General features: G+C 41.7%; 1 long non-coding RNA gene across 1 annotated transcript in view; it reads left to right on the top strand.

Moving 5' to 3' along the window:
- Positions 1 to 1,054: 1,054 nt before the first annotated feature.
- The window catches only part of LOC137331174 (uncharacterized), a 564,227-nt gene continuing 551,049 nt past the window's right edge, over positions 1,055 to 14,232 (top strand). The window contains exons 1-2 of the long non-coding RNA XR_010965383.1: positions 1,055 to 1,147; positions 1,269 to 1,330. This is a non-coding gene — a long non-coding RNA (uncharacterized lncRNA). The remainder of the gene's footprint in view (positions 1,148 to 1,268; positions 1,331 to 14,232) is intronic.

Here is a 14,232-nt window from a genome sequence, read left to right as displayed (position 1 = left end):
AACATCCAAAGAATGATGTGGGGGGGAAACATTTTATGTGATAGTTTTAAGGATCTTAAAATCCTTTAAATATAAATAATATCAAATCAAAATATTGATCAAAAATAAGGGCAGAATTTTGTTTTTAATTCATTCTTGGGATGTTGGTGTCGCTGGCACCCACTGCCCATCCCGAGGTACCCTTGAGATGGTGGTGGTGAGCCTTCTTGAACTGCTGCAGTCCAAGTGGTGAAAGTGCTCCCACAATGCTGTTAGGTATGGAGTTTCAGGATTTTGACCCAGTGATGATGAAGGAATGGTGATATATGTCTAAGTCTGGATGTCATGATGTGGAGATGCCGGTGATGGACTGGGGTTGACAATTGTAAACAATTTTACAACACCAAGTTATCGTCCAGCAATTTTATCTGGATGGTGTGTGACTTGGAGGGGAACCTGGCGGTGGTGTTGTTCCCATGCACCTGCTGCCCTTGTCCTTGTAGGTGGTGGAGGTTGTGGATTTGGGACTTGCTGTAAATACGAAAGAATGTGTGACTTTAAAATGAGCACTGGATTATGTTTGCATACTCTGGTCAAAGTATCCCCCACCAGCTTCATCTGAAGGCTGCAGTCAAACTTGACTCCCTGCGCGCAATGCCATAGGATATCAGCTAATTCCCAATATGTATGTAGTGCATTGAATTTTTAAATCTATTTTGGTTGAATATGCTAGAGACAAATGAATAAAATGCAATAAGATGATTTTTACAGTCGTTTAATACTAAGTCTTCCTTACCCAGTAATTAAATGTTATTAATGGAGGAGGAATATAAAACCAATGGCTCCTACTTGCTTTTATGGTTTAAAAAAACCTTCAATAACAGGCAGAGGTTTCGATCCCTGCATATTGTGCACATCGGGCTGCAATCTGAATATGGTATTACGTATTAATTTTATTTTTAAATTTTAAAACGTTCCCCCAGAAGCGGCTCGTAGTCCATTGCTGGATAGGAAGCTTTAAACTAAAGGAGTGAGCTTGCATTCCCGGTGGGAAGCTGCGGTTCCAGGTCGCCGAATTCTTTTCGTCCTATTTCTGATCCGTGCTCTGCGGTGTGAGCGTGGGATTATGGAATTGCTGTTTTGTTTTTAATTGTTTAACAAAATAAAGGTAAATAGGGAACTTGACCCCTTGGTTCTGGTGTCCTTTGGGTTCCAGCCCCGATTAATTAGTCAGCGTTATTAGACAATCAAGCCTCGCAGATTCAACCATTGGTTCATTTATGTTGCAGAACTGATCCCTAAAGCAGATCTCCAATACGGATGTAACTCCCGAGCGAATCTCTCGGAATAGGTAAGCATTCCACCATGCACTTCTGTGAGAATGACAGAGATAAGCGGTTGACTAAGCTGTGAGGCAGACAATGCATTTCTCAGTGGAGCAATTACAGAGCCATTACTGTGGCTTCAAGCATTCAATTTAGCTGGGTTTTTCTAAGCCCTGGACGGGGCCTGATCAAGGATCTTCTGCATTATGCAGTTTGGCAGTCCACAGCAAAGTTTTTTTTTTGGGTGGGGTATAATTTCACGTACAAACCGTCTGCTTCTCACTCTATCACAGAGCTCAATCTTCTAACAGTACAGGGAGAAAAAGAATGTAAACTAACAGATGTAATGATAAAGTGCTGCAAAAAGAAACTGAAAATGTTACTAGCAGTTCTGACAAAAGGTCTTCGACCTGAAACATTAACTCTGTTTCTTTCTCCACAGAGGCTGCCTCACTTGCTGAGCTTTTCCAACATTTTCTGTTTTTATTATTGGACATGTTACTATGTATTTGCTTAACTAAGTTTTTATTTTAAGTTCTGTTCCACTGCTGTAAGAAGAGTGAAATTGCTCCTTTGTTTTGTGAGCGAATTTTGTTGACAAACTTGCTCTGTTCTAATAGACTGCTCCTGCCCGTCTCAGGAAAGAACTGGATGAATATCTGGTTGGGATTGGGATTGAAAGTTGCCAGGACAAGTATGAATAAAGAGGATTAAACATTGTGTGGAACCTGTTGGCCTGAACCATGGATGTGCCGCACCAGGGGTTGCTTTGGTTTTAGAAAGAAAGTGGAGGTAGGACGAGACTTGGTGGTAGGACGAGACTTATCAGAATCTTTCCTCCAAGGGGTGAATTGAGTTGGGTCGAGTTCCAGCACAAAGCAAGTTTTACAAGGTTCAGGGGAAGGAATGGGCTTGATGGGTGGAATTGCCTTTTCTCGTTGCACTCTTGCTGATGCTACTGTTGATCAATGAGTATTGGGCACTCCACGGTGGCAGTTTCAGATCAATAGGAGTTTAACTGAACTATAACTGCAGCTTCCACCAGTAATTGCTTGAGTGACCTATGCTTCTCTTGCAGAGTGGTACTGTGCCCATATGTTGGGAGCCTGGGGATTGGGGGATATGAGAGACTCCAATTGGACATAAAATCTAGGAGTGACTCTGTTTTTCTTAATTTCACCAGAATTTCTTCATTTATTTAGTTGATCAGAATTTTTCTATTTTATTTTTAATTGCTGAGATTTTTCACTTTTGCTTTTGCTTTCAGATGGTTGGAGGTATCACTTTCAATAATGGCAGTGTAAGAAACATTGGGCCATGAAATTATGCCATGGTACCAATGTGTGTTCAGCTGCCTTCCCTCTTTCTGCTATTTTAATGGAGGTATCTTATGTCTGCGTCTTGCGTTTGCGTGCACTTTCTGACTACACAACCTTCCCGTTTTCATGTTCTTGTCAACTTTTCATCATTATAAATTCCTATGTCAACATGTAAACCTGTCACATTGTAGTTACACCTTTCCACAAGTGGTACGTCACCCAACTCCTCAGTCATTACTGTGGAGAAACTCATTTGGCCCAATTGGTTCTACTTCTCTGCTTCCCAACTGCAGTAAGTATAAGCAACTACAAATGATAATTTATATGAAAGCGAATTCCCAAATGTATTCCAACTGGAGAAATCAGAGTCAGTCCCTCAAACACAAGCATAAAAAAATCATCACAAGAAAGCAAAAAAAAGTGCAGAGCCACAGAAAATGAGCAAAAGAGAAAGATCGGTAACATCAGTTAAAGTTAAGGAAACCCACGGGCCAAAAAACACTGAGGAATCCAATTAATTCAAGCAAAAATTGCCTCGGAATACAGAACCTACCCTGGGAGTGACCATAGGACAAATGTTAGTAGGGAGAAAAATGTAACAATAATCAACCCAAGAAAAGTTAGAAATAGATAAACTTGGAAATCTTAGAGGTAGAGCTGGAAGTCATTTCTATGCTTCCCAATTGCAGTAAGTGTAAGCAACTATAAATAATAATGTAAAATCAAAATATTATACAAAAATAAGGACAAAAAACAGTATGACTAATAAATGGGCACTGAATTACATCTGTATGTCCTGGTGCAACTATCCCTGCCTTCTAACCCCATTTCATCTGAACACTACACTTGGTTTTGACTGCCCATGTACAACACCACTGAAGGTCAATTAGTTTATTTTAGAAGGTTTAATGTCTGTACTAAAATAGCTGTAGAATTTCATACAGAAGGAGGCTATTTGGCCCATTGTACCTGCACTGGCGTTGGCTCCACATTGGAGCTGCCAACTCTAATCCCAGTTTTCTGTTCTTTCCCCATATCCTTTAATATTTTTCTTCGAGTGCTTATCTTATTCTCTCCTAATGTCACTGGACTCGACTTCAATAGCTGTTTGCGGGTAATCCATTCTCCATATTCTAATTAAACCTTTACGTGGAAAAATCTGCTTTTGGCACTAATCCTAATTTTCTGCCCCGTTTGTTACCAGTGGAAACAATCTTTCACTATTTGAGTTGAATAGACCAGGAAGAGCTGAGGTTAAATTGCTGTAGTTTAGTTTACGCCAGCACTGGGAATTAAAGTAAACTCATCCGCATATATATATACAAAATAGCGGGCTGGGCAGGGCTGGAGGCAGTTTAATGACTTTCTGGAATTTTTCATAGATTTTAACTGTCCAGCATTATCCATTTCTAACTTTTCTTGGGTTGATTATTGTTACATTTTTCTCCCTACCAACATTTGTCCTATGGTCACTCCCAGGGTAGGTTCTGTATTCCAAGGAGATTTTTGCTTGAATTAATTGTTCTGGATTCCTCAGTGTTTTTTGGCCTGTGGGTTTCCTTAACTTTAACTGATTTTTCTGTTTTGTTCATTTTCTGTGGCTTTGCACTTTATTTTGGCTGCTTGAGATGACTTTTTTTATGCTTGTGTCTGTGAGACTGACTCTGATTTCTCCAGTTGGAATACATTTGGGAATTTGCTTTCACATTTTGTGTCTGTACTCAACACAAAGTGAATAATTCTACAGTAATAGAACATTCCACTCCAAGAGAACTAAGTTACTTGGCTCTTGGTAAGCTTTTTGCAAAACTGACCATCCTCTGTGATCTGCACCTTTTCAGCTTATACTTTTGCCCCCTGTATCCTGCTGTCCTGTATCAAATCTGATTCTATTCTCATATGTTTTATTTTCTAGTCCCCTTATCATTTTAGCAGCTCTTATTTGGACGTTTTCCAGCCCAGGAACATCCTTCCTGTAGTGAGGGTTCCAGAACTGTACACAATGAGCTGCTCAACGCTTTTATTTGTGATGGTTTCACAGTTAAATCATTTTATTTAGGGAATGTTTGCTCTCATGCTTGCAGGCGACTTTTTCTAGCTTGGAAGATTGGACCGTAGACTTACCTGTGATTGTTGTTTGTGCTGCTCTGTGATTGTTCAACAAGGAGGAGGTACATTTAAAGTAGAGTAAGCTGAAGGTCTTGACTTTCACCTTCCCCCTCCCCCTGGAATTCTGGGTAAGGACTGATGAAACTTGTAGGGTGAGCTGCCACTTTAAGAAACAATTGTAACTGATCTGTGAACTCAAGAGGTAGAAGTGTTTGTGTGGTGGGGAAAGTTCAGCCCGTCTTTGTGTGCGATGCGGATGTAACAAAAGCTTCTTAACGTGTTTTCGGTAGTTATAAATAAAACTGTTCTAAAGCAACAACAGTCTTTAAAGAAAACTCACTCAACTGGGGCAAGCAGACTCACTTGACTTGCTACCATTTCCCTTATTGCGGACATCGACGCTATTCTGTTTATGCCAGTAATCACTGCAGGGATGTTTCTGAGATGAGCTGAGGTAACCTTTGCAGCAATTCTACTGCATTATGTCAGGTTTGTGATATCTGCATGAGCTGCCTTATGTGAACGGACAGTTAATGACGTCATCAGGTGAAACACCTTTGGACAAAGTGCAAGCTAACTTGGGAAAGTGGCCAAATTCAACTGATACCACTTTTGCATAATTTCAAGCAATGGGAGAACAAGGCAAGAGTTAAAAACGGCATTGTGGAATTGGTGTAGTTCAGTGTTGTCCAAAAGAAACTGTTGACTAGCCACAGGCGACACCATTTTAGCCACAAGTACTTATTTTAGTAGACAATGTCTTGTACAAAATACAGGTCAATGTACTTCATGTGTATATTTACTTAACAAACATCTACCAACGTTCAGCGCGAAACTTTGTAGTCATTCCCTCTCCCCAACGTTGGGGAATTCTGGCGTTAATTTATCAGACACAGCACCTCTTAGTGCAGCGTCTGGCTGCAGTTACAAGCGGTATTTTGACTGCATCAAAGTGACTGCTGGGAATGTTGACTCACACATGACGTCCCAGAACCGCCCTGGTCACCATCCACAGCTGGAGTTGGATACTGCTTGCTCATAGCCGTGACCTGCCCTGTTGGAGCTGCTTGCTATTGGTTGGGCTTGCTTTCTTCTGCTGGCCTGGAGCAGTTGAGCTGACCATGCTCACAGCTCCCCTCTCCGTACAATGGTGCTGGTGTTTCCGTGGTACTGAAGTCTGGCATTTTCACCCTGTTCCACACCATTCTAACAGGTAACCAACCAATAACCAGTAACCAAGGAAGTAAAGCACACACAATGATCATAAAATACTCACATGCTCGTCTTACGATTTTACCAACAAATGTACAAAAAGGTTAAAGTACACATGCATGAGCCGTGTGACCATGAATACTGAGATCACATGCCCAATGCTAGTGTCTATTACTCTCTTTTATTTGCTAATCAAAAGTGCAATAGCCACATCTGGATTCCCAATTAGCCAAAGTGGACAGTTGATACCAGTTTCCAGCCCAATTATGCATAAGAGGCTTTTGAGTGACAGGCAGCAGCAGCACTAGGATTCTGGCTTGGAGTTAAATGCTTTCACCATTTCAGCTACTGTGGCCGCCCAAACACTATACACCCAGGCACTGAGTTGCTCTTCCTAATTAATGGTACATAAAAGAAAATACTGCAGAGGAGTGACTCTGTTAATGGACAATCAATGAATCATTTACTAAGCGACTGATTAATTACTCGACATTCCACCTTTTAATGACTGCACGTGATAAGAACACTGTCGTGCCATTTAATCAACTGTCATTCATCCAGATGGTATCACAGGGATATCCTTCATTCAATGCGTTTCAATTAATGTTTAAAATGGAAGTGCATTGAAAAGCCAAATAGTGCATTGTTATCTGGTTCCCTCCCTGAGAACTGCCTTGATTTATTGTTCACATCTACGAAGATTAATGTCAGGAATGATTGTAGGACACTGTATTAATAAAGCTTTACAAGTAGCCTTTACGCTGAGCCGCAGTAAATTTGTTATTTATTTTGTTGGATGTGCAGGCTACAAATCTGCCCATACACTCAGATGCTGCAATTGTAGAAAACCCATGTAGGATCTGTGTAGCTGGAAATGTGGAATTATCAGCTTTGACTGACATTCCTTCACCCACTTGCAATATTTGTTTGTTTGGAGTGTTTTCATAAGTCACAAGCAGGGCACTCAAACTGGCCTTTAACATGAAACCACATTAAATGTTTGACTATTATGTAATCCCAATGTAGCTTTCATTTTTCATGCACCTTTGCTGTCACACAACATCTGGGGGTAGGAAATCAATGCAAATTTCCAGAACAGGAAAACCTATTAAGAATTATTGCTCTATGTTAATAGACTGAAATTTCTGTCAAAATGGCACCTGTGTATTCCCAGTGCGAAAGCAATATAAATATTCTGCATGTCTGCTGAGGGCACAGTTACTTGTTGTGATGAAATATATTCATACTGCATATCCAGGCAGAAGGAAAGCTTTTCCTCTCCTTTGACTGCCTCATTGGAATTTGGGAGTGGAGGGGGAAAGACACATAGCAAAATGTAAGATCACAAACATCTGTAAAAATGGAACTCCCCCCACACTTCAAATGCTGCACTCTTGGTGTTCGGTACCATTCATCCATACTTTGCTTTATGTTGATGTGAGCTCACTGTTTCAGCTGTTAGGGAGCTGAAGAAGTCAGTGTTGAAGCAAACCGTATGTTATTTTGGTCCCAGGTACAAAGATAAGTGTGCAGTGGCATAAATAAGGTTTGTACTGCAGTGATACTCCAAGACTTCAACCTGTAAATCCTATACATAAATTTTATATGACTAGGCCATTTTGTGTATGGTAGTGCTGCTACATATTTACTGTGGAATGTGCCATTTTACCACTGGTGGAAATCTATTTTCCATTTACTTTCTATTTACTTGGCTATGTAGTCTACGGGTCTGATCATACACTGGGATACTGGACTCAGCCATCTTCGAAAACTTATGTGGGATTTCTGTGGCTGGACTAAGTCAGTTTATCAGCTTTGATTGGCGTTCTGTTTCCTACTTTAAACTGTGACACTGATTTTCACACACATTGCAAGTGGGACTCAAACTGACCTTTTACATCTTTAGTGAATTTTATTGGAATAAGTACACATTCTTCCTGTGAATTTTAAAGCAAACTTGACAAAGCTCCCTAAAGCAATATCAATGGCAATGAAGGACAACTAAATTCTGGCTAGCATCAACTTGGGACTTTAATTCCAAAGACCATGTAGCGACTTTGGAGCCACCTTGCATCTACCAGAGTAGAACTTCTGATTGGCGACCTTCACTGTCCAACTGTTTAATGCACTTGTGCTACATTCCTGTGTGTGCTGTCTTTATGAAGTTGTTACCTAATGTTACACTTTCTCTGTAACCTTCTCCAGCCGTACAACCCTCTGAAAACTCTGTGTCCCCCATGTCCATTGCCCCACCATTGGTGGCCGTGCTTTCAGCTGTCTAGGCCCTAAGCTCTGGAATTTCCTCCCTAAACCTCCCCACCCCTCTCTCCTCCTTTAAGCCACTCCTTAAAACCTACATTTTTGATCGAGCTTTTTGGTCACCTGTCCTAATTTCTCCTCCTTTGGCTCGATGTCACCTTTTTTCTGATTACACTCCTGTGAAGCACCTTGGGACATTTTACTATGTTCAAGGCGCTATATAAATGCAAGTTGCTGTGTGTTTAATGCCAGATAGTATCCTTGGGTTCGGCATCAGTGACTGCTCCTGTGAACAGTCCTCATCCCTGATGAACCAAAGTGTGCCTTTATTTGTCCACTATCTAGGTAAATGTAGTCATGATGTGGAGATGCCGGTGATGGACTGGGGTTGACAATTGTAAACAATTTTACAACACAAGCTTGTGATTTTCAAATAAAATTGTTGGACTATAACTTGGTGTTGTAAAATTGTTTACAATAGGTAAATGTAGTGAGACACAGAGGTTAGATAGAGAAATATTGTCACCATAAGCGTGTTGCCACGTGATCTCTGTGTGTCTTTGTTAGACAGAAAAGTACACGGTCCATCAGACCATGAAGATAGGTAAATGTTTGTAAATTTAGTACAAATAATATATTTACAGTAATTACAAACTTTATTGATTATCTCTGACTGCAAAAACAACAAAGACACTAATCTTGCATGAAACCTCAATATTAGAATGACCTTGTGCATAATTCTTAAGTGGCTATCAATGGAGTCCTCTGACTAGCCTCTTATTCCTGATGGCTCGAGACTGACTGCTGTCTTCATGCCCTACTACCCAAGATGGAGCTTCAAATCCCTTTCAACGAATTCCAGACGAAAGGGACAATAAAAACTGTAGGGGTTAAATTTGATAACCCCTGAATCCGGGCACGGGCGTCGCACTGCGCAATTAACCCGTACCCGGTCGTTGAGATGCAGGCAGCATGTGAGATTCGTGCTGCATGGTCATTTACCTAATATCTGTGAGCAGTCAGGCCTAGCTGTGCTGTTGAGTGGCTGCTCAGCAGCGGGCCCTCCGCGCCCCCCCCCCCCCCCCCCCCCCCCATCCCCTACACACGCACACACGATAGTGCTTGAGTGGCTAGCACCTCTTATTTGCAAAATATAAGGGTACGGGTCCGCATGGAGTCTGAACGGAGATCAGACATCGCACACGTAAAATACAGATGCAGTTCCCGTTCCTATGTTTACAAACTGTTGAGTTATGTTAAAACATTGAATAAAGGTTGCGCACTACTAAATCTCACATCCTCCAACTTGCCCACCAAACCTCACCAATTTGCCGATTTGAGTCTGTACCAGGCCTGCGAGAGAGCATGCACCAAGGTTCTCTGCTGATGCACTAGAGGCCTTGGTGCAAGAGGTGCACAGGCAGGCAAGAAGCCCTCCAGATATATGCTCCCGAGGCAGTAGGGGACGAAGTCAATGCCAGCCACGTAGCATTATGAACGTGGGTGCAGTGCAGGAAGAAGTTCAATGCTTTGACATGAGCGGGCAAGGTGAGTGAGGTTAACTGTCAAGTGGCATCTCCTACCAACTGCACCACTAGCCCTATCCACTGGTCCACGCACTCCATCCCCCCTTCCCCATCACCCAACCAATCAGTACTCAACTCTCCCAATCAGATGCTTCCTCTGGTCCTCACTGTTGCGAGCTGCATACCCACAACTCAGAGGTCACACACATTGGCAGCTATTCAATCAGACAGGCACATTACCCAAATATCCTGCAGGACACATCCCACTTTCTTGCAGGAGAAGGTGGTACATAACAGGAGGCAGCAAGTGGCATTAGCTCCATGGAACATGAACCTGCTGTCCTCTCTCAGGATGACAGCATTCCTGTCCCACCCTTGCCACTCCACCAGAGCTCTTGTTGTTGCCTGTCAGCTAGCCAACCCATTCCCTGTTGAGTAATTTAGCCCCTCGAGCCTGTTCCGCCATTTAGTAGATCATGGCTGGTCTGTGACCTAACTCCATATATCTGCCTTAGCCCCATATACCTTAATACCTTTGGTAAACAAAAAGCTATCAATCTCAGATTTAAAGTGAACAATTGATCTAGCATCAACTGCCATTTGCAGAAGAGCATTCAAAACTTCTACCACCCTTTGCATGTAGAAACGTTTCTTAATTTCACTGCTGCAAGTCTTGGCTCTAATTTTTAGGCTATGTCCCCTAGTCCTGGTATTCAAGTATAGGAGACCTCCAAAAACTGGTACAAATTCATCAGCAGCCAGAAACTGCTGTAAATCCTGCATGATTTCTTTACATAGTGCTGGTGGGAGGTCCTCCATGCTGTTTATGACCTGTTCAGCTGTGCGAGGTTAAGAGAGTGCGTTGGCCGGAGCATTGAGTTCCAAAATTGTATCTGTCCCTTTAAATCAGTGTGGCTCAATGATCTAACCGCATATTCTCCTTACTTTACATGCTGCCGACGTTTATTATCTGTGTGTGCGCAAACGCCTTTACCAAGATGGCGTCAGGCGCACGTCACGCTAGAAGCGTGTGCGTGTATTCCGGATGCCATTTTGGGTCCTTAGGAGGGCGTCTACAAAATGGACACTACGAGGCCCAATTTATAGCCTTGTGTCTCTCATTAATAGTTTAGGTGTTTCCCCATACGCATATAGCTGTCAAACAAGCATGTACTATAAACAGTCCCACAAAATGCTTTTATTTGAAATGAATGACTTGATCTGTCGATCTGTTCCAAACATTTTGAATGGCCTGTTAGGCCATCTGTTATGGCTCTCCGGGATGTTTTTCTATGTTAAAAGCTCAATATGAGTGCAAGTAGTTGTTGTTATTGACTGATGCAATGCATTTCCAGAATTTTCTGTCTTGATTTCAGATTTGTAAGATTCAGCTTAGCAACATGGATGGCATTGTACAGATTTACTGTTGTTCAGTACAGCCGATGTACGGCCCGTGGCTTATATTTCCAATGGCATTGCACAGTGCCTAAAATTATTTTATATTGTGGTTATGGTAACACAGAGGCACTGACAAAAACACAGGCTCATAGCACAGGGAGAAATCTAGTAGTGCAGTTACCAATTGCCAGTCCCCAGTCAAGTTGCTTTGTTGCCCTTCTTCTGCTAACCAGGGGTATGACAAAACGACTTTTTTGGGGAGAATGATTCACACCAATAATAAATGCTTATCTGGCTTGAAAGTTACTCCTTCCCACAGTGCGATTAGTTCAGGAGGAATCAAATCATCATTTTGGTCCTTTTGTCAGTTGTGGTATACTTAAAAAAAAAACATTTTGTTGAAAGACCTTGAATGTTTCTTGGTGATGCACTGCATTCCTGTGCTGAGATTTGAATTAATTCCCCGATTGGCAGATGGAGCAGTTAATTTGTTTGATGACTTGTCTCAGTCATTAGATGTTTGACTCGTCTTCACAATGCTTGTTGGTACTGCCTTTTGTGCTTCAGTTCTTCTTGCAATTGGATGTCAATTGTGCAGATAACATTGATCAAATACAACACCTCTGTGTGCCCTACATTTGGAAATATATTGTGGACTCTTCTTGCCTAAGGCCCAAAACTGAATTATTCAGAAAGTCGAATGCAAATATCCAATCCTGAACCCAGCAGCGAACATACTTTCTTCAACAGACATAAACACAAGAGAAATACAACAGCCCCAAAAACCCTCAGGGTTCTGCTGGCCTCCCACCGTCACCCTGAGGAAAACGGTAGAGGCCCAATTGCATCAGGTCTCTGCCGTTTCCAGGTATTTCCTGGTTGCCCATTTATCCGTCCCTTACAAGGAAAGTTTATCTTTTGGATGAGACGTTAAACCGAGGCCCCGTCGACCCTCTCACGTAAATGTAAAAGATCCCATGGCACTATTTCGTAGAAGAGCAGGGGAGTTCTCCCCCAGTGTCCTGGCCAAAATTTATCCCTCAACTAGCATCACTAAAGCAAATTATCTGGTCATTATCACATTGCTGTTTGTGGAACCTTGCTGTACGCAAAATTGGCTGCCGCGCTTCCTACATTACAACAGTGACTACACTTCAAAAATACTTCATTAGCTGTAAAGCGCTTTGGGACATCCTGAGGTTGTAAAAGGCGCTATATAAATGAAAGTTCGTTCGTTCTTTCTTTCTTTCACTGTTCCTAAACTGACTGACTAGCAAAGCAGAAAAGCATTACCCCCTCAAATAAAGTACAATTAGGAAAACTAATGTGTCCTTCTTTGCTAAGGGTTAGAATACTGCGTCCTCAATAGACTCAGATATGGAAAATTGCAAATTATTACAAAATCTCCATCTTTTGCTTAAGCTATAAACTCTGGAATTCCCTCCCTAAGCGGCTCTGCATATCTAACTCCCTACCTTTCTCTCCTTCTTTAAATCACTACTTAAAACCTGCCCCTTTGACCAAGCTTTTGGTCACCTGTTCTAATATCTCTTTATGTGGCTCGGTGTCAAATTTTGTCTGATGAAGCACCTTGGGACATTTTTTACTATGTTAAAGGCACTACATGAATGCAGGATGTCGTATTAGTGGTAGTAGTAGTAGTAGCTTCACTTTGCTATCTCTTCTCACCACGTGACCTGATGGTGATGATGTAGCGAGGTATGGACCATGAAGCTGCACCTGTGCAGAAGGATACTTTACAACTTCTGAGAGGGGATCAATACACACTTTGAGCCCATGCTTCAGAAAAGCTATTGGGATGGCAGAGTTAATTTTTAAAATTTTACCCCCCCCCCCCCCCCCCCCGTCTCCAGCCCCTTCGAAGAAAGTGGGATTATTCGCCAGAGTGATGCATGTTTCAGTACAAAACCAATGCTCTTCTGATTCCCTGCCTCATGTTCTCATGGCAGCGTGGCATAAAATTGCTCTATAGGCAGTGGAGGGCAGGCCCTTATTTCCTGCCACCAACTGTTGTGTACATTAGTGAACAAATTACCACCCACCGAGTAAAGATTATTTTCCAATTGTCCCCATTACCCTCTAGTACCTCTGATGCTCTTTTTATGAGGTCATTAATGAAAACAATGTCATTTTCTCTGAAGAGCAGTCAGACATGCATTTCATTATAAAGTGGACACATTCAGATATCTGCTTTCATTTCCAGATCGAAACTATGTGATTTAACATGTCATTTCTACTCATTATATATTATAACTTAGGTTTTGCCAAAGAAATCTAAATGATTACAATTTGTTTATTCGAAGCAAACTAATTTCTTTTGTGATTTATATTTATGCAATTTTCAGCTGTAATAATCATATTTCAGTTTGTGCAACAAATGCTAACTGCAGGAGGTGTTAATATTTCAAAGTTCAAATTATTTATGTTCATTATTGATCTTATTTATAATGGTATAATGATATCTTAATATTTGCTTAGACTGTAAGTCTTTTGTCCACTAAAAAGAAAGAAAGTCTTAGATTTATATAATGCTTTTCATGACCTCAGGATGTCCTAAAGCGCTTTACAGCGATTGAACTATAGTCACTGTTGTAATGTAGGAAATGCGGCAGCCAATTTTCACACAGCAATATGATAATGACCAGATAATCTGTTTTAGTGACGTTGGTTGAGGGATAAGTATTGGCCAGGTCACAGGGAGAACTCCCCTGCTCTTCTTCGAAATAGTGCCATGGGCTCTTTTATGTCTACCTAAGAGGGGGGAAAGGGCCTTGGTTTAATGTCTCATCCGAAAGGCAGCACCTCTGACAATGCAGTCCTTCGTTACTGCACCGACAGCTTAGATTTTGTGCTCCAGTCCCTGGAGTGGGACTACGAACCCACAACCTTCTGACTGAGGAGGCGAGAGTACTACCAACTGAACCACGGCTGACAAACCGATGTATTGGCCAAAAGCTGGTCACTTAGCACCCAAGTGGTCACTGTTAAGGATAATATAAGTCAAGGCGAGTGCAGTGCCCATCTAAAACCCTAAAATGCCCGCATGTAGGAGGGACAAAGAACCCCCAAATCAGTCCTTCAATT

Source organism: Heptranchias perlo, chromosome 13 (genome assembly GCF_035084215.1).
Source record: "Heptranchias perlo isolate sHepPer1 chromosome 13, sHepPer1.hap1, whole genome shotgun sequence".
In the NCBI taxonomy this organism is placed as follows: domain Eukaryota; kingdom Metazoa; phylum Chordata; class Chondrichthyes; order Hexanchiformes; family Hexanchidae; genus Heptranchias; species Heptranchias perlo.
This window is presented reverse-complemented; position numbering and strand designations above follow the sequence as displayed.